At 36.9% G+C, this 21,115-nt stretch overlaps 1 pseudogene; it reads right to left on the bottom strand.

Annotated features, from left to right (window-relative positions):
• Positions 1 to 13,963: 13,963 nt before the first annotated feature.
• On the bottom strand, positions 13,964 to 20,790 carry LOC120158813 (annotated as a pseudogene).
• Between the last annotated feature and the right edge of the window lie 325 nt (positions 20,791 to 21,115).

Here is a 21,115-nt window from a genome sequence, read left to right as displayed (position 1 = left end):
TTTCAGCTAAAACTAGAGATGTTTAATATATTAAATTCTATCGGTCAATTTAGTGGTTCACTTAATGAGGATGCTAGAGAGCATACTCGTGTCTTCCTTGAAGTATGCGATTCATTCTGACAACAAGGAGTGCATGAAGATGTGCTTAAACTAAAACTTTTCCCTTATTCCCTACGTGATAGAGCGAGAGCTTAGCTCAGTGGTGTTCTTTTAGGTTTAATAGAACCATAGGAAGATTTATGCAAGAGTTTCCTACTTCGATACAATCCACCGAATATGAATACATATTGCAAGTTTTCACCAAGGAGATGATGAATCAATGTACGAACGTTGGGATAGGTATAAAAGCTTACTTCACAAATATGTCAACCATGGATTTCATGACTGGACTCAAATAATGATGTTTTACAACGGAGTTAATGCACCTACTCGAATGATGTTGGATGCCTCAGCAAATGGCACCTTAATTGACAAATCACTTGAGGAAGCCTTTGATATCCTCGGTAGGATAGCAAATAATGACTATCAATTCTCAAATACAAGATTGGAAACTGACAGAAAAGCATCTGGAGCATATGAATTAGAGGGTAAGGATTCAGTAGCTGCTCAACTTTCTGCCATAACTCATATGTTGAAAACTTTGTAGTGTTCTAATAAAATAAAGGAAGTCAAGGCAACCAATAACGCATGCATATTCTGTCACGGTAACCATCATGAGAGTGAATGTCCAAAAAACCATGAGTCCACCAATTTTGTGGGCAATTACAACCGAAAAACCAATAACCCCTATTAAAATACGTATAATCCTGGCTGGAGGAAACATCTGAATTTTTCATGGGATAATCAAGGAAATAATAACAATTAAGCATCAAATTACAATCGGCCACAGCAGAGTAACTTAGACTATCAACATTTTCAGAATTAGCATCATCAGCTGCCCTGACAAAACACTAAAGGTACAACTTCTTCCTCTAATACTAATTCCAATACTAACTCCTTGGAGGTTTCATTGCAGGAATTTATGGCCTCGACAATATATTTCATAGATTCAACAAAAACCTTGATGCACGAGCATTCTTCAATAATAGAAAATCAAGGAAATTTGTTGCAAAGCCAAGCTGCACTTTTACAAAGCCATAGTTCATCCCTAAGAGCGTTGGAGAACCAAGTGGGTCAAATTGTCACAGCATTGCATTCTCACCCGCAAGGAAATCTCCCTAGTGATACTGAAATCACTAAGCATCATGGAAAGGAGCAATGTAATGTACTTACACTAAGGAGTGGAATACATGTTAATCAAAATGACAAGTTTGGGGGAGAACAACTTAATAATTCTCGCCAAGACAGTACTCAACCAGAGGATCGAACTGAAGATAAGGAACGGGATGAATCACCCAAAGAGAAAGAAAAGGATGGAGGCCCTGGAAAACATCATACATATAATGGGAAATTCATGGCCAAGGAAAAAGATTTCTCAACACCAATTGCAGATCAGGTGAGACCTCCTCCACCATTCCTCAACGATTAAAGAAGCACAATGATGATATCTAGTTTAAGAAATTTGTTAATATTCTGGACTAGTTGTATATTAACGTGCCCTTACTTGAAGCCATCGAGCAAATGCCTTCTTATTCCAAGTTTTTAAAAGACATTGTCACAAAGAAGAGAAAAGTAGAAAATGTTGCCACAACAACAAAAATTTGTTATCTAGTAAGCAAACTCCCACCAAAACAAAAAGACCCAGGAAGTTTTATAATACCATGTTCAATTGGTAACAACTTTGTAGGACGAGCTCTCGTTGATTTAGGATCAAGTGTAAATTTGATGACAAAGTCCATATTTTCGAAACTAGAGTGGTATCATTCTTGTCCAACCACAGTTATCCTCCAGTTGGCTGATCGGTCTTATGTGCGGCTTGAGGGAAGAATAGAAGACGTCATAGTGAAGGTAGACAAATTTGTATTTCCAGTTGATTTTCTCATCTTGGACTGCGAAGCCGATGAAAACCCACCTATCATCCTGGGACGACCCTTTTTAGCTACTAGAAGAATTCTAATAGATTGCGAAAAAGGTGAGTTCACAATGCGGGTAGGAGAGCAAAGCGTCACAATCAATGTATTCAACTCCATGAAATATGTAGACGACTCAGAAGAATGCCAAAACATTAGAGAAGTAAACTCAATAGAAGAGAAAGAAAATGCAATTCTTGACCACGATGGATTTTTAAAGCTAGATGAATACAATGCTTTATGCCACGACTCAATAACAATGACGCATAAACAAGAAAATCATGGCCCAGGTGAATTATTTTTAGAGGACAATTATGAAAATTATGGCCTGGGAAACAACAGTCTAAAAAAAGAATAAGACGGGTTCTTTACTCACGACACCAAGGTAGAGTATGAAACAAAGTCATATAACAATCTAGTCTCTTTCATGCTAAATCAGGTATGAAATTTGACCTTAAATTTTAATGAAGTTAACCCTCTAGAATCATCTCTACAGCATGCACCTATATTAGAACTTAAAACCTTGCCATGACATTTGAAATATGCCTACTTAGGTAATAATGAAACCAATCTAACCTCCGAATAGGAGAATAGTTTGTTAAATGTGTTGTCACAACACAAAAAAGCTCTCGAATAGACAATGTCAGACTTGAAGGGAATTAGCCCTGCCATATGTATGCACAAGATCAATTTAGAAGATAGACATAGTAATTTGGTAGAACCCAAAAGAAGACTCAACTCGATCATGAAGAAGGTAGTCATGAAGGAAATTATAAAATGGTTGGATACAGGAGTGATTTATCCTATATCCGATAGTTCATGGGTCAGCCCGATGCAGTGTGTGCCAAAGAAGGGTGGTGTGACCGTGGTTAAAAGCGAACATGACGAGCTCCTAACTACTAGAACAATCACAGGCTGGCGCATATATATGGATTACAAGAAACTCAATAAAGCCACAAAAAAGACCATTTTCCCCTCCTTTTTATTAACCAAATGCTAGATACATTAACAGGAAAAGCATTTTACTGCTTCCTTGATGGATATTCAAGATATAATCAAATAGCCATAACAACGGAGGACCAAGAAAAGACTACCTTCAGATGTCCATATGGTACCTATGCATTTAGACGAATGCAGTTTGGGCTGTGTAGCGCTCCAGCTACCTTTCAATGATGCATGATGGCCATTTTTTCAGACATGGTGGAAGAGTGCATGGAAATATTTATGGATGATTTCTCCGTCTCAGGTGATGATTTCAACCAATGTCTCGGTAATTTATCCAAAGTACTGAAATGATGTGAAGAAGCCAACCTAGTACTAAATTGGGAGAAATGACATTTTATGGTAACCAAGGGAAATGTGTTGGGTCACAAAAATTTCATGTCAAGCCATTGAAGTCGATAAAGTCAAGGTGAAAGTACTCACAAACCTACCTCCACCCACCAATGTGAGAGGTGTACGCAGTTTTCTTGGACATGCAGGCTTCTACAGGCGATTCATAAAAGATTTTTCTCAAACCTCAAAACCCTTGTATCTTTTACTTCAACAAAATCAACTATTTGTGTTTACTAATGAGTGTTTGAATGCTTTTACATATTTGAAGAAAAAAATGTCAGCATCACCGATCGTTGTTCCACCTGACTGGAACGAACCTTTCGAGCTCATGTGAGATGCTAGGGATTATGCAATCGGGGCAGTGCTAGGACAACAGAAAAGTAAAATATTTCATGTTATATACTATGCTAGTCGTACTCTTAATGATGCACAAGTAAACTATACCACCACTGAAAAAGAACTTTTAGCAGCAGTATTTGCATTCGATAAGTTTAGGCCATATCTTATAGGCACAAAAGTAATTATGCATACAGATCATTCTGCCATTAAATATTGGATCAATAAAAAAGATGCAGAGCCTAGGCTAATCAGATGGATATTATTACTATAAGAGTTCGATTTAGAGATCAATGATAGAAATGGTACAGAAAATCAAGTACCAGATCATTTTTCTAAACTAGATAACAAAATTGATTGTCATGATATGACAGAAATTCAAGAGGATTTCCCTGATGAAAAATTTTATTTGTCATAGCTGTGTCGTGGTATGCTGACATAGTTAACTTTCTTGTTAGTGGTATTGTTCCTCCTAATTTATCTAGCCAAGTCTGAAAAAGTTTTAACATGACGTGCGACACTACTACTGGGATGAACCATTCCTATTCAAGCAATGTGGAGACCAAATAATCTAAAGATGCGTCTCAGAATAAGAGCACAAAGAAATCCTTCTCCAATGCCACTCGTAACCGTATGGAGGAAATTTTGGAGGCATGAAAACAGCGGCGAAAGTTCTTCAATCCGGATTCTATTGGCCAACCTTGTTCAAAGATGTTCATGATTTCTACAAGTCATGTGATAGATGCCAAAGAATAGGGAACATATCAAAAAGACATGAGATGTCATGGTAAAACTTTCTGGAGGTTGAAATTTTTGACGTATGGGGAATAGATTTCATGGACCCTTTCCCACATGTTTTAGAGATCTATACATCCTCCTGGCAGTGGATTATGTATCAAAGTGGGTTAAAGCCGTTGAAACACCTAAAAATGATTCCAAGACCATACTTAAGTTTTTGCATAAGAACATATTCACACGTTTTGGAACACCATGAGTTATCATTAGTGATGAAGGCACAGACTTTGATAACAAATTAATTGCCAAGCCATTGAAACGATATGGAGTACGACATTGGATCACTATAGCATATCACCCTCAGACTAATGGACAAGTCGAAGTCTCTAATCGGGAAATCAAATAGATCCTTGAGAAAGTAGTCAACCCAAGTCGAAAGGACTGGTCGCCAAAACTAGATGAAGCACTATGGGCTTATCGCACATCATTCAAGACACCGTTAGGAATGTCCCCGTTCAAACTTGTTTACGGTAAAGAATGCCATCTGCCTGTGGAACTTGAACATAAAGTTTACTGGGCCATCAAGAAGTTAAACATGGATGCTTAGCTTGCTGGAGAAAGAAGACTCTTAGAACTGAACGAAATGGATGAATTTGGGGCACACGTATACAAAAATGCCCACCTATGCAAAGAGAAAATAAAATGATGGCATGACAGAAAAATATTTCCTAGGTAATTTTATTCTGGACAACAAGTAATGCTCTACAATTCGTGACTTAAGTTATTCCTAAGCAAGCTAAAGTCACGATGGTCAGGACCGTTCATCGTACATCAAGTTCATAACAATGGAGCAATAGAAATCAAGAACCAAGATGATGGATCTATTTTCAAGGTGAACGGGTATAGACTAAATAAATACAAAGGAGCACCAGTCATGCGGGACAAACTGGTATCAACAGCACATGATGCCCAAGAGTTTGCCTTACTTACTTGAACAAAAATATTCGTTGCCTAGGAAACGAAAATATGAATTTTGTACATAAATAAATTAAGTTATTTTATGCACCCATTATCCATTTTACTTTAATTCAATTTTCTTTATTTCTTGTAGGCATGCAAAGTACACATGGCAGCACGGGGAGAGAGTTCACGCATAAAAGGAAGAGAAACCCTAGGGCATGGAAAATTTGGGCGGCATATTTAAAGGGGGAAAATATATTTTCCCCCACTTTACGTCCAATTAGATATCAAGCAATCAATGCAAAATCTTTTTCCCTCTTGTTTTGACCGAAGTGCCATAAAGAAACCACCCATTAACTTTCTAAAAAAAACTACCATCAACTCCATCTTCATCATTGTGCTTCACTCTCTCTCTACTTCAAGAAACAACTTTTTTCAATAAAATCTCCCCCATCACCATTGCTAAACTCACTGCACCAAACAAGTATCATGGCCATATCGAAGAAAAATCCAGCCCCAACACCAAGCTTGAGTGTTTCCAGATAGCCGAAGCCGAGGCACGCTTCAAAAACCTCCAAAAATGGCAAGTGTATTTGGAAGACGATTTCATTTTTCCATCAGAGAATGAAGAGCCATTTGGACCAGTGGTCATGGATGTGATTCGAAAACACAATTGGGAGAAGTTTGCTCGCCACCTCAAATCCATAGCACCAGTGATGGTCAGAGAGTTCTACGCTCATCTAGAAGACCCGTCCAACCACACCGTGTATGTCAGAGGAAAACTCTTTCGATTCTCCCATTCAGTACTCAATAGATATTTCAAGTTAAGGAAAGTGGAGGATCAACATAAAAGGTTTGTGGCTGAGGCAGACTAAGAGACTTACGACGGTGTACTCAAAGATCTCTGTTTCAGGTGGGCTAAGATCATGGGGAATGCGCCAACAAGGGAAAGGGTCGATCGTCGAGCCCTTAAGCCGATTGTAAAATTGTGGAATCATTTTCTCAAAGGAAAACTCATGCCAACCTCTCATAACACAACCGTTCTCGTGAAAAAAATTGATGTTGTTACACTCAATAATACACGGGAGAAAAATCAACGTTGGAGAACTCATCTTCGAATAAACCCATGAATGCGCAAAAAAAACCCAGGGTAATCTCTTATTTCCTAAATTGATCACTACTCTATGTAGGAAAAAGAAGGTCTCATTCATCAAATCTAATGAGGGAATCACCAAAAAGAATGTACCAAAATTAATGAGTTTTGATGATAATGCCCTTTATGAAGGATTGGAGAAAGGAGCAAAATCTGTTACCGCGGCCAAAATGGCAGCATTAGTCACGTACGCGGGAGAAACACGTGAGAAGATCGAGCGCCTAGAGAATTATATGGAGATCTTCTTTGGGTATATCAAGGCACGAAACGCATAACTCAACGTCTTTTTCAAGGAGTTGCTCCCGATCACAAACGATAATTTGTCACCCTTCCCTGATGTCATCCTGAAGCACACTGCTGGTGGCAACACATTCCAAGCCTCGACATCGAATGTTCCTCCAGAGGTACCCAAAGACGTTCCACCACTGGCCACTCATGTCTCGCCTATACCAGAGGAAGGCCATGTTATCATTGACTTAAGTTTGGCGGTGTGATAACTCCATAAAAAACTCAATTTCTAGTATTGTCACTTAAGTTATTGCTCATCTAAACAAAGTATGCACAATATTTTAGTTGTATTTAGTTCATTTAGGTCATATTTGTTTGTGCTGGATAAGTTTTGCTTCGGCAAAATTTATTTGGTTTGACTGATGCTACTGACGAGAAAGGGTTTGTGTGGATTGTGTATGTGCAGAAAATTTATGAAAGAAGAACATTCAGTCGCAACAACATAATTTGTAAGGGTCAATGGAATAGAGAAGTGAGAAACGTGAGGAGCAGATTTATCTCACCGAGGCAAGGTTTATCTGGAAGGTCTGAAATGGATATGACGAAACTGCCTATGTCACATGCCAGCTGTACAACTCCCTTCACGTGCAAGCAACCCCACAAGATTCTGACAACTGCCAGCCGCCTTTTCTTTTTTAGACTGGATAAGACATAACGGGTATTTAGGGAATCTCCACTTATGCGAAACCCTAGGGGATTTCCCTCTATAAATACCCAGCCATAGCCGCCAAAGAGAGAGAGAGGGGAAGTTAGAAGAGCTTTCCTTGAAGTATGAGTGAGAAACTGCAGTGATATCCACCATTTACCAACCGACCTTCCTTGGTGTCCTCCATAGCCAGACTGTAGCATAGCGGCGATCAAGTCTCGAGAGAGGCTGATCGCCAAGGCAGGCGAGATGTTGATCAGACTTGTCACGACAGAGCCCCCGGTTTTGTGAGTCGTTATTCCTTTGTTTTTAAATTTCTTTACCTATTTGGGGTTGTATTAAAATGATGATACTTGGATGACTTTTTTATAGAACCATGACTGTCTTACTTGGTGTTAGTCTTTGTTTTGCCTAAACAGTAAGAGCGTCAAGAGATTGCCTTTTGTCTAGATATTTTACCTTGACACAGTAAGAGCTTCGAGAGATTGACTGGGGTCTTGGTGAAACATGTCTTGGCAATGTAAGAGCGTCGAGAGATTGCCTTTTGTCTAGATATTGATTCTTAGATTCGAGAGAACTAGATAGGTCTACGTGAACAATGAAATGGATCTGGGATGGTGATGTTCTAACTTGTCTATCTTAGAGATAAAGAGCGGGTTTCAATAGACTAAAAGGGATAGATGCTTAAATAGGATAGACAACGACTATAGTTTATGCTGAGAGGTATTGCTACAACAATAGTCTGACAAACAAAGGGTTGTAGTTAACGCTGAGGAGTATTGCCATAGCAACCGTCTAAGAACACTTAGTAATCCTGTAGGACAGTTTTAGCATCTCATAACAATTCATTCTGGACTTAGAATAATTGCTTGTCAATACAAAATATTAGCATAAGTTCTCTGTGATAGGTGTGAATATTCGAGGTTGTTTGAATTATATTTGAGTCAACGCTTGTCTTTGTTTTATTTTATTTCAATAGTTTACAGATTTATTTTGTCTCGACCAAACTTTTCTGCAATCATACTTTATAGAATTTCCTTGTTTTATTAAATATAGTTTTCTAGTGATAACTAGATTTAGTTATGGTGAAGCATAAAAACTTTCAACCAATCCCTGCGGAGACGATACTTAACTTACCCTATATTACTTGATTCGATTGTGTATACTTGCACAGAACTATTTGCCTTAGTATATACATTTACAAGAGATAAGATAGCATTGATCTTGACACTAATCAAATAGCTATAATTTATTGAAGGATTAAAAGTGTAATGAATTCTTTGATGTCCAATGAACTCTTGTTTTATGATTTGTGTTAATTGTGAAACCTAGAAAGGGGTAATTTTTTTCAAATTTTTGATTAAACATTTTTCAGAATTTCTCAAAATTTTGAAAATAAAAGGAGAAGAAAAACATTTTTATACAAGATAATCACTCTCGAAGCATATATTGGAATTCAACAAATATCTCTCTGAAACTCATGATCGAAGCTCGGGCAAGGGAAGCCAAATTGTTTGGGAAAAGTTAGGGCAAGGAAAATAAATTGTCATTGGTCAAAGTTTGCAAAAGTACACCCTGGTGGAAAATGAAGACAACTAAATCAAGGATAGAATCAAGACTGCACATATATGTTACATGAAATTTGCATATTTACATCAAATATTCATCATCATGTGCAAAAAAAACTTTGATTTTCCCTCTCATGAGGACAAATTAAAAATTTCATCAAAGCACACACATAAAATAAACTTCATCTTAGCGTCCATCATAACATCCAAGATAGTCATTAATAAATGCATCATTTCTTGATCTTTTAGGAAATAAAAGTCCGGAAATGACCATATGTCTCTAACCTGAATAAACAATGTCATCTATAGATTCAACATCCTGAAGTGAACGATCAAATCTTCTGAAGACATTTCCTCAACATGCATGAACAAACAGACTGTCTGCCGCTTTTGGGTTGTTTATTTCGAAATAAATTGTCTCACTTGAGACAGTTTTCTCTAAAAACAAATTTTGTCTCACTTGATATATTTTTCTCTAAAAAAAACTTCGTCTCACTTGAGAAAGTTCTTTATAAAAAAAAATTATCTCGCTTGAGACAGTTTTCTCTAAAAACAAATTTTGTCTCGCTTGAGACAATTTCTCTCAAAACAAATTTCGTCTCGCTTGAGACATTTTTCCTTTGAGATAAGAATTTCGAATTTGTTTCACTTGAAACAAAGGTGAACTCACTTGAGATTGTTTTTCTCAAAACAATCTTTGCCTCACTTGAGACACTCTTTCTTAAGACATGAATATTTGATATTGTTTTTACTCAAAGTAAATTTTGTCTCACTTGAGACAGTTTCCCTAAGAACACAAATTTCAAAGTTATTTTATTTGAAACAAAATTCATCTCACTAGAGATTATTTTCTTAAAAACAGAGTTTGTCTCACTTGAGACAGATTTCTTAAAAACAAATTTTGTCCTTCTTGAGACATTTTCTCTTGAAACAAATTTTGTCTCTCTAGAGACAGTTTCTGTGGAATAAAAAAAACCTTCGAGATAGTTTATCTTGAAACATAAAAACATTGAGATTGTTTCCCTTGAAACATATTTTGTCTCTCCTGAGATAATTTCTATTGAAACATATTTTGTCTCGCTTGAGACTGTTTCTCTTGAAACAAATTATCCTTAAAGATGGCCAGCCGTTCTCATCAGGTAGGAACTGTGTCATCTATCGACCAAATCTCCTCATCACGTAGGAGCCACGTCAATCTTGGATAATCAGTCATCCTCATCACGTAGAAAGCATGTTATCTATATTATCCCTAAAGATGGCCAGTCGTCCTTACCATGTAGGAACTGTGTCATCCACCGACCAGATTTCCTCATCACGTAGGAGCCGTGTCACCCTTAGATAACCAGTCGTCCTCATCATGTAGGAGTCGTGTTATCTATATTTATTCCTAAAGATGGCCAGCCGTCCTCATCGCGTAGAAACCGTTTCATCCACCGACCAGATCTCCTCATTACGTAGGAGCCGTGTCACCCTTAGACAACTAGGTTCCCTCATCACGTAGGAACCATGTTATCTTCAAATTTCCCTAAAAATGACTAGAACTCTTCATCATAGATGAGCAACGTTGTCTTTAATTATCAAATTTCAAAGGAAAAAGGAGAACTGGACAAAAACTTGTTGTCTTGTCATTTTTGCCCTATTTTTGTTAATACAAGAATGGGCAAAGAGGGGCAGCTATAGACACCCGTTTTTGTCCAAGTCTTTTTCTATACGATTATTATTATTATTATTATTATTAATTTACATTTTACAGGCCAAACCAAGGCCCAGACAAAGAAAATATGGCCCATTACAAAAGGACACAAATCAAGCCCTAAGCAGTACCAACCCAAAGCTACTCAGGAACCCAGGATCCGAACCAAACTAGCCCACTTGACAACCCAAAATAGATTAAGGTTTTCACCCTAATCAAGCAACAACCATCGCCGCCAGTGAACGTAGACTATTTGATATGTCGTACGTGAGATGCACGACCTGACTCTTCAACTCCCAGCCGCATGAACCACTATTAGAGCTCCCCACCACCACTTTCACTGTTGTTTTCATTCCACAGTGACTGTAAATCAACATCAGTAAAAAAACCCATTAAAAATTGTATTAAATCCTGAAAATCGGGATATTATCCTTTCAACTCAGAAAAATTAGAGTACTTGCTAATGAGTAAAAATAATTATCATCAGACAGTCATCCATCACCAAATCACAGATGCTATCAGATAAAAGCAAAGAAAGAAGAGAGAAGAGGGGGTATTCGGCAACAAAAAAAATGAGCGTTCAGAGAGAAAAGAAAACAGAGAGAGTTTCTTCGAAAAAACATAAAATAACAAAAACAAAAAGAGAGAAGAGAGGAGAAGATACATACCTTGGTTCGAAGCGTCGAATAACCTAAGGGTCGTTGGATCTTCACGTTTTTCGAAAAGGTAAAGGCTTAGATCTAGGGTTTTGGGTTGCTTTTTAGGCTAAGGGAGGCTAAGGGTCGAGTTAAGGAGGATGATAGAGGCTTTTTTGGGTAGTTTGCTTCCGCCGGCCACCGTGCGCCGCCGTGAATGCCATTGGTAGAGGGCAGCTCCTTCTTCCCCGACGAGGGGAAGTGAAGAGAGTTTTGAAAACTCTCTCCTTTGATTTTCTAAAACAAATGAGAGGGGAAACACTTGGTTTCAGGCTTATATATCCCCACGAAACGACGTAGTTTCAAGGGGGACCGGTTGGCATTTTTACACCCACTTTGGGTCCTTATGCCTTTCTAATTTCATTTTCAGTCATTTAATGAATTTTTACCTTATTTTATTTCGAGCACTTATGTTTCAATATTTGTATTATAGTCATGTTCTTACGTATTATGTATTCATGTTAATGCTTGACTTTGGTCACGATATTTGTAATTATTTCATTTTAGTCACTGCCTTGCATATGGTTTAATTATTATTTTTCCTTTCATGTTTCTGTTTGAGTTTATTTTAGTCCATAATGTTATTTAGGGATTATTTGTGTTTCTAGTACCTATGTTTGTTTAAAATGTTCTGTCGTGGTACTGGTTTGTTCATAATTGTTGTTAGATCCTTCAAGTTTATGTTAGTGTCATTTTGGTCCCTTAAATCAATGAATGTAATTATTTTTTAATTGTATTTTGGTTTGTAATGTTCACTTGTTTTTCACTTTAGTCCTTTATGTTTGACATATATTAAATAAATATTCTTAGCTCCTTTTTTGTAAATATTTTATTTCATATATTTCCAATCGCCTTTGTTTCCATTTTATCTCTTTATCTATGAATATTACTCGAATAGTTTCAACAACGATTTGTAGAATGGGCGTGGAAAGAATTGCTTGGTCGAAGTAGTGCGATTAGATATGACATTCGAACAAAATGTGAACTTGACATAAATCGATTTTATTTTGCTAATTAATTCATTTTTTATTTTCAGTCGAACAATGTAACATATGTTTCTCTAAATAGTAATTTATTTTTATTTTATACAAAAATGTCAATATGCAATTTATATTCGATGTGCGTTTTTAGAAAATAGAATATCCTTTTATGAATGAGAAATAGTTAAGATAGCTTTCCCAACAGAGGATAGTAAATTTCAAGATTTCTTATCAAATTAAAGGATTTTATTTAAGTTATTAATTCAAAGAAAATTAATTAAACTTTAATGCATGGATCATAATCTAACTTTATATCCGATTTATACTTTCCACCATTTACGACAACGTATAAGCGACTAAGTATCAATTTTGGGCGCTGTGGGGTGTTAATCCTTCCCCACGCATAACAAACTCCCGGACCCGTTAAATCGGATTTTTGGTAAATGCAGACCAATATTTGTCTTACAAAATGATTTTTCTTAAAATTATTTTAAAAGATGTTTTTAGGTATTTGACCTACCTATCTTAAAGGTCGATTGCGATTCCAATTCAAATTAATTCAAAATCACCAATTTTTCAAAAATAAAGTCATAATTATTTTTTTAAATAATAAAAAAATTTGTTTTTCAGAAGAATGGTTATGGCAACTACCATATGTGATATCCGTGATCGAGATTGGACTACTGAAATACGACATATCCATTGTAAGCATAACGCTGCTACAGATCGCTTAGTTATACAGTTTCATTGAGCCTCTGCTAAAACTTATTTCTATCTTGCACAAGGATTTACATGATTCTAAATGATTACTAGATTTTCTGTTTTAGCAACAACAACAAAAATGATTGAACACACATCTGTACATAATATAGTATATGTTTTTAAATTTTTTTAACTATTGACAACACACATTGTACATACAACTGCTTGAACTTAAGACCTTTAGAGAGTAGAACATTCTCTTTAACCACTATAATCACTTGATTAGTTCATCTAATGTTTCATCTTAAGAATAGTGAGATGATTTTCTCTAAAAGTCTTATGTGCTAAGATCAAAATCACAAGATTTTGGATTTCAACCTAGAGATTTAAAGATTTCAATTTATCGATGAATTTATGTATGGTTTTGTGCTTAATTTTTGTTCTTAACAATTTCACATGATAAATCTTAAATTTTATGTTTTATTTTATTTTATTTTTATTTGGTTCTATCATATAATTACTAAGTGATCTTAGTGGTTAAATGGATGGTTGTTATCTTTAGATCTAGGTTCGAACATTGACAGTGGGGTATTTGAGCATTTATCCATCACATTATTGACAAATTTTAGAACATATACTACTACCACTTGCAATCAACTTAGATTAGTAAAAACAAATTATCTAATAATCCATTATCTATTAATTATTGATTCATTTAAACTTAAGCTTAGGCAACATAATCTGGGTATTGACTCCTCTTCCTGCGAAATCTTGCAAAGAAACAAACATCAAGATTTGGCAGCATCGTTCATCGACGAAATTAACTGGATCAAGATTTGGCACAACATCGTTCATCCATGAAATTAACTGGTACAGTAGGAAAAGCAGTCTCGACCGAGAAAGGAAGCTCTCTTGACGAACCTGCCTTTGAATCGAGGCCTTTTCTCAGCATTCAACTTCCTCACTCGGTACCTTATCTTCTTCAAAAGCAGTCTCCTCCTTCGTTTCTCCCTGTACCTCGATACCCTTGCCTCTCTTTCACCGTCCATAATATTTCTTTTTCCCATGCTGCATATTCCTCCTGTACCCTCTTTATGATTCGACCCCTGAATTAATTCCAACAGATTCACAATAATTAGCTATATATGTATATATATGTGAATGGTGGACTCAATTAAGCGACAACTGCATAAAAGAGTGTTGTTGTCTTTAAAAGTTTTTAGTTTGGTTAGTTGCGTCTGTAGAGTATGCAAACATCATCAATAACTAAAAGTCTAAAATAAATATTATATTATAATTACCTCTTACTAATAATTATATTGTAATCACCTCTTATTAATAAAAATATTGTATATATATAGGTATGTGCGTATAGTAGAACTGGAGAAGAAAAGCAGGAGAATTATATATATATATATAATAAGTACCATGAAATCATAAGGTTGAATTGGAGTCTGCTTCCAGATGACCAGGGAGAGCCTTGTGTTAGATTTGGCTTGAAATTAAGTTGGCAAGTTGGAAATTTCATCTTAGTCGGTGGCCAAACTTTGAACATGGGAATTTCATATTTGGTGGCTAACTTGTACACATTGGAAAATTCTTTGGTAGGTGGCCAAACTTTGAACATGGGAATTCCATATTTGATCCCTAAAATATTAGGTTATTTATAAGTTTAGTCCTTAAAACTCAACTATAAATAGGCCTAAGTATTTCCATTAGAAATCATCCCAAAACAAGTTTTCTCTTCCATTTGTTTTCTTCATTCTTTCACTTTGGGAATTCTAAAGAATTCCATTTGTTGTAATATTTTGTTGATAGTGAAGTTATCATCCGGTGTGGTGCCCGAGGAGTAGACGATATTCTCGTTGAACCTCGTAAATTTGGTGTGTTCTCTCCTTTATTATTTTTTATTAATTTTTTCCATTGTGTTTCAATATTCAATAGTTTGACAGGTTTATCCACTGTGCAACCTTTGGTGGTTTTGATCTTGACATTTTAAGTCAATTTTGAAACTACGTTCGTGTGGGAAATAACCCGATTTCCACAATAATTAGCATCAGAGCTTCGATTGAGGTTATCCTGGTGGTTACATTGCTGAAAAGATACAGTTCGTGATATTGAATATTGTTCGTTAGAATCAAATTGCCAAAATACGAATCAGTTGAGACATCAAGCTCTTCATCTAGACCGGTGAGGAGGGTGATGTCAAATGCAAATTTCTCGGTGGAGTTGTTCGATAGATCCGGTCATTTTGGCATGTGGCAAGGCAAGGTATTAGACGTTTTATTCCAACAAGGTCTAGACATCGCCATTGAGGAAGAAAAGCCCAAATATATGGAGGAAAAAGAATGGAGAACAATCAATCGTTTGGCGTGCAACACGATTCGATATTGTCTTTCCAGGGAGCATAAGTATGAATACAAGAACGAGACTTCTGCAAGTAAGATGTGGAAAGCATTGGAGGAAAAATTCCTAAACAAAAGCTCTCAGAATCATCTCCACATGAAGAAAAGATTGTTTAGATTTGATTATCAACCAGACACCAGTATGAATGAACACATCACTGCATTCAATGAGCTAGTGGCAGACTTATTGGGCATGGATGAAACCTTCAAATATGAAGATTTGGCCTTGATGTTGTTGTCATCTCTTCTAGATGAATTTGAGCACCTTGAGACAACGTTACTTCATGGTAAGGATAATGTTACCCTTAAAGATGTAACTGCTGCTTTGTATACTTATGAGCTCAGGAAGAAAACCAATAAGGAGAGCAAGACGAAGTAGCGGAGGCCATGGTAGCAAGAGGTCGCTCGAAAAGTCAAAACCCAAAGTGGAGAGGGAGATCAAAGTCGAAGTCCAGACTGGGAAAAGATGAATGTGCCTTTTGTCATGAGAAAAGCCATTGGAAGAAAGATTGTCCGAAGCTGAATAAGAAAAGAAAAACTACTACAGATACATGTGTTGCAGAGCATAAAGTAAATGACTCTGACATATCATTGGTTGCTTCATCAACAACATTCCATTCAGATGAATGGATATTAGATTCGGGTTGTACCTATCATATGTCCCCTAATAGGGAGTAGTTCTCCGATTTAGTAGAACTAAATGCAGGAGTTGTTTATATGGGCAATGACAATGCCTGTAAAACGTTGGGATATGTTCAATTCGATTGAAAAATAAAGATGGATCAACCAGAGTTCTGGCTGATGTCCGATACGTGCCCAGTTTGAAGAAAAATATCATCTCGTTGGGAGCCTTGGAATCCAAAGGCTCAATAGTCACTATGAGAGATGGAGTTTTAAAAGTCACATATGACGCACTTGTGATGATGAAGGGTATCAAAAAAAATAATTTGTATTACTACCAAGGTAGTACAATTATTGGAGCAGTTGCAGCAGCTTCCAGAGGTGATGATTTGGATGTAACCCAGTTGTGGCATATGCGGTTGGGACATGCTGGAGGGAAATCCTTGCAAATTCTGGCAAAGAAAGGATTGTTGAAAGGTGCAAAGGCTTGCAAATTGAACTTTTGTGAGCATTGTGTTCTGGAAAAGCATAAGAGAGTGAAGTTTGGCACCACTATACATAATACAAAAGGTATTGTGGATTATATACACTTATATGTATGGGGTCCTTCAAAGACATCATCTTTGGGAGGAAACCACTATTTTGTAACTTTTGTAGATGACTTTTCCAGAAGAGTTTGGGTGTATCCGATGAAGTCTAAAGATGAAGTGCTTCGAATTTTCCTTAAATGGAAAAATATGATCGAGAACCGGACTGGTAGAAAGATCAAACATCTTAGGACGGACAATGGAGGGGAATATAAAAGTGACCCATTCTTTGACGTTTGCCATGAGTATGATATTGTTCGACACTTCACTGTTAGAAATACACCACAACAGAATGGGGTGGCAAAGCATATGAATCGAACATTATTGGAGAAAGTTAGATGTATGTTATCTAATACTGAGTTAGGCAATGCATTTTGGGTTGAGGTTGTGACATATGATGGCCATCTCATCAATCGTATGCCGTCATCAGCGATAGGAGGAAAAACACCATTTGAGGTATGGTCTAGAAAACCTGCTACTGATTATGATTTCTTACATGTATTTGGATCCACTGCTTATTATCATGTAAAGGAATCCAAGCTTGATCCGAGAGCAAAGAAGACACTCTTTATGGGAATCACCCATGGAGTGAAGGGATTCCGCCTTTGGTGTTTAGACACCAAGAAGATAATTTGTAGCAGAGATGTTACCTTTGATGAATCTGCCCTTGTAAAGAAGGTAACAAATGAAGCTGTCCAGACAAGTAGTACTCCGCAGCAGGTGGAGCATACTCCAAAACAGGTGGAGTTTCAGCAGACAATGATCCCAGAAGTTGATGCAGTTAATTCTTCAACTCCAATAGAAGAATCAGAAGATGAAGAGGTTCAAACCCAAGAACCATTGGAGACACCAGAACTACTTGCAATTACAAGGCCAAGGAGAGAAATTCGTAGACCTGCTCGATTTGTTGATATTGTGGCCTATGCTCTTCAGTTGTTGATGATGATATCCCTATCACTTACCAAGAAGCAATACAAAGCTTGGAAAGTTATAAGTGGAAAAGTACCATGGATAAAGAAATGCAATCTTTCCAAAACAACAACACTTGGAAACTGGCACAATTGCCGAAAGGTAAAAGACCAATTGGATGCAAGTAGGTATTTGCAAAGAAAGATGAATCTCATAGCAAGAAAGATGTTCTCTACAAGGCACGGTTGGTAGCTAAAGGCTACACTCAAAAGGAGGCAATCGACTACAATGAAGTATTTTCCCCTATTGTGAAGTATTCCTCCATTAGAATATTGTTGGCCTTGGTAGCACAGTTGAATTTGGAGCTAGCTCAATTTGATATAAAGATGGCTTTCTTGCACGGTGATTTAGAAGAGGAGATCTATATGACTCAGCCAGAATGATACAAATATGGTGGTTATGAGAAATGGGTTTGTAAGCTGAACAAATCGCTATATGGATTGAAGCAATCTCCGAGGCAGTGGTACAAGCGATTTGATAGCTTTATTAGGAGGCAAAAATACACTAGAAGCAAATATGATCATTGTGTGTATTTGCAAAAGCTCAAAGATGGATCTTTCATTTATCTTCTCTTGTACGTTAATGATATGTTGATCGCTTCGAAGCGTCAAAAGGAGATAGACAAATTAAAGGCTCAGTTGAATCAAGAGTTTGAGATGACAGATCTAGGTGAAGCCAAGAAGATTCTTGGTATGGAGATAAACAGAGATAAAGAGAGAGAGAATCTTTATTAACACATAAGCTATATTTGAGAAAGGTATTATAATGTTTTGGCATGAATGAAAATACCAAACATGTAAGTATCCCACTGGCTTCTCATTTGAAACTTAGTTCTCAATTATCTCCTAAAACTAACGAAGAACGAGAGTATATGGCAAAAGTTCTTATGCTAATGCAGTTGGGAGCTTGATGCATGCAATGGTGTGTACGTAACCTGACATTTCACAAGCAGTTGGAGTTGTGAGCAGGTACATGCATGATCCTGAAGGACATTGGCAAGATGTGAAATGGATTCTACGGTATCTAAAACAAACCGTGGATGTTGGTTTAGTTTTTTAACACGATGAAGCACTTGGTCAGTGTGTGGTTGGATATGTTGATTCTGATTATGCTGGTGATTTGGATAAGCGTCGATCAACTACTGGGTATTTTTTTACTCTTACTAAAGCCCCAGTAAGTTGGAAGTCTACATTGCAATCTACGATGGCCTTGTCTACTACAGAGGCAGAATACATGGTAGTTTCAGAGGCTGTAAAGAGAGCAATTTAGCTTAACGGGTTGATGGAAGACTTGGGAGTTGTTCAAAGTCACATTAGTCTCTATTGTGATAGTCAGAGCGCTATTCACTTAGCGAAAAATCAAGTCTACCATTCAAGGACTAAGCATATCGACGTGAGGTATCACTTTGTGCGAGGGATCTTTGAAGAAGGAAAGATTATACTTCAGAAAATTGCAACATCAGAAAATCCTACATATATGATGACCAAGGTGGTAACAGCAATCAAGTTCAATCATTGTTTGAACTTGATTAACATCATGAAAGTATGAATACCTTCAGGTGTGTGGCGCTTGTGAGCGCAATTAGAGGCACTAGAAATTTGGGGAGTTGAAGAAGTTGAGTAGGCTTGGTAATTTCAAGCCAAGGTGGAGATTTGTTAGATTTGGCTTGAAATTAAGTTGGCAAGTTGGAAATTTCATCTTAGTTGGTGACCAAACTTTGAACATGGGAATTTCATATTTGGTGGCTAACTTGTACACATTGGAAAATTTTTTGGTAGGTGGCCAAACTTTGAACATGGTAATTCCATATTTGATCCCTAAAATATTAGGTTATTTATAAGTTTAGTCCTTAAAACTCAACTATAAATAGGCCTAAGTATTTCCATTAGAAATCATCCCAAAACAAGTTCTCTCTTCCATTTGTTTTCTTCATTCTCTCACTTTGGGAATTCTAAAGAATTCCATTTGTTGTAATATTTTGTTGATAGTGAAGTTATCATCCGGTGTGGTGCCCGAAGAGTAGACGATATTCTCGTTGAACCTCGTAAATTTGGTGTGTTCTCTCCTTTATTGTTTTTTATTCGTTTTTCCATTGTGTTTCAATATTCAATAGTTTGACAGGTTTATCCGCTGTACAACCTTTGGTGGTTTTGATCTTGACATTTTAGCTCAATTTTAAAACTACGTTCGCGTGGGAAATAACTCGATTTCCCCAACACCTTGGCTGTCCCAAGCAGTGATGACAGACTCATAATTCAGCCTCAGTAGCATGTTCCTCTTCACTTTTGCCTTACTTTCACCGTCCGTTGTTGGTGTCTCCGTCAAATGGAACCACCTTCTTTTCCCCCTGGAGGTGACCGGTTGTCGGTGACTCGTAACCGAAGCTCCATTCTATTTATGCTCTTGTTACATCAAAATATGTATCAAAGCAACAAGCTGTTATAATACCCTCTTCTCCTTCTTCTTCTTTAACTTCCATTTTTCTGCTTTCATGGAAACCATTACTTTCATCTTCCTCTTGCAGTCTAACAAATCAATTCCTAGTAAGCTCTCAACATCAGCTGCAAACTGGTTAAGATCTAAATCCGATGGCATAAATCCATCAACCACTAAATTCCCATTCTCATTTTCCAAATCTGCAGAAAAAGGATAGAACACAAACACTCTACAAATTAGCTGCTTATCGTTCTCATCGCCTGACCCATCTTCACAACCAACATCAGGAACAAGAGGATCAATAGGGTTCAAATTCAATAATTTTGCCTTGTTTTGCCTTGGGGTACTTGTCTTTCGAGTGAAACCTTGGTTCCATGTCGGGGCATCATCTTGAGCAGCAGTAACCGAAGGATTTAACTTAGAAGATGAAGTTTCGAGTTGAACCCTTGTATGTCTGTAGGCTAACTGGTTAGCCGAGTGAACTAAAGTATCGTAGATTTGGCAAAGAAAGGCATCACTGGCTGAACAGTACCAACGAGCTCGTTTTAGCAGACAGCCATTGCAGGCTCTGGCCGTCTTGCCTCCCATGGCGTTCACTGTTCTTTTGTCGGAGATCACCAGCTTTGCTAACGTTTGGGAATGAGCAGTGCTAGACGAAGGAAACAAGCTCATAAAGCGAAGTGGCTTTAGCTAGCGTCTAATTATTTTGAGGAGATTGTGCTTCAATAATTGGGTTTTGAGAGTCACGTTTTCTACTTGTGGTCCTTCTGTTTTTTCTCCTGCACTGTATCTTTCATTTCTCAATCCAGTCGGTTAATAAAAGTTTAGAATCAGTTAACTTGTTATGAAATTAAATCGAATAAATCTGTGAGTCAAAATAATTTTTAGGTGAAGTGAAAATAATTATAAATAGTATAAATTATCACTAATACATGTATTTAGTTGTGTTTCGATATTATATTTTAGGTTATCATAACGAGTGCACACTTGTACTTTT

This window comes from Hibiscus syriacus, unplaced genomic scaffold (genome assembly GCF_006381635.1).
Source record: "Hibiscus syriacus cultivar Baekdansim isolate YM2019G1 unplaced genomic scaffold, ASM638163v2 tig00111330_pilon, whole genome shotgun sequence".
NCBI lineage: Eukaryota > Viridiplantae > Streptophyta > Magnoliopsida > Malvales > Malvaceae > Hibiscus > Hibiscus syriacus.
The sequence above is the reverse complement of the archived record's forward strand: the minus strand, read 5'-3'. Positions and strand labels throughout refer to the sequence as shown.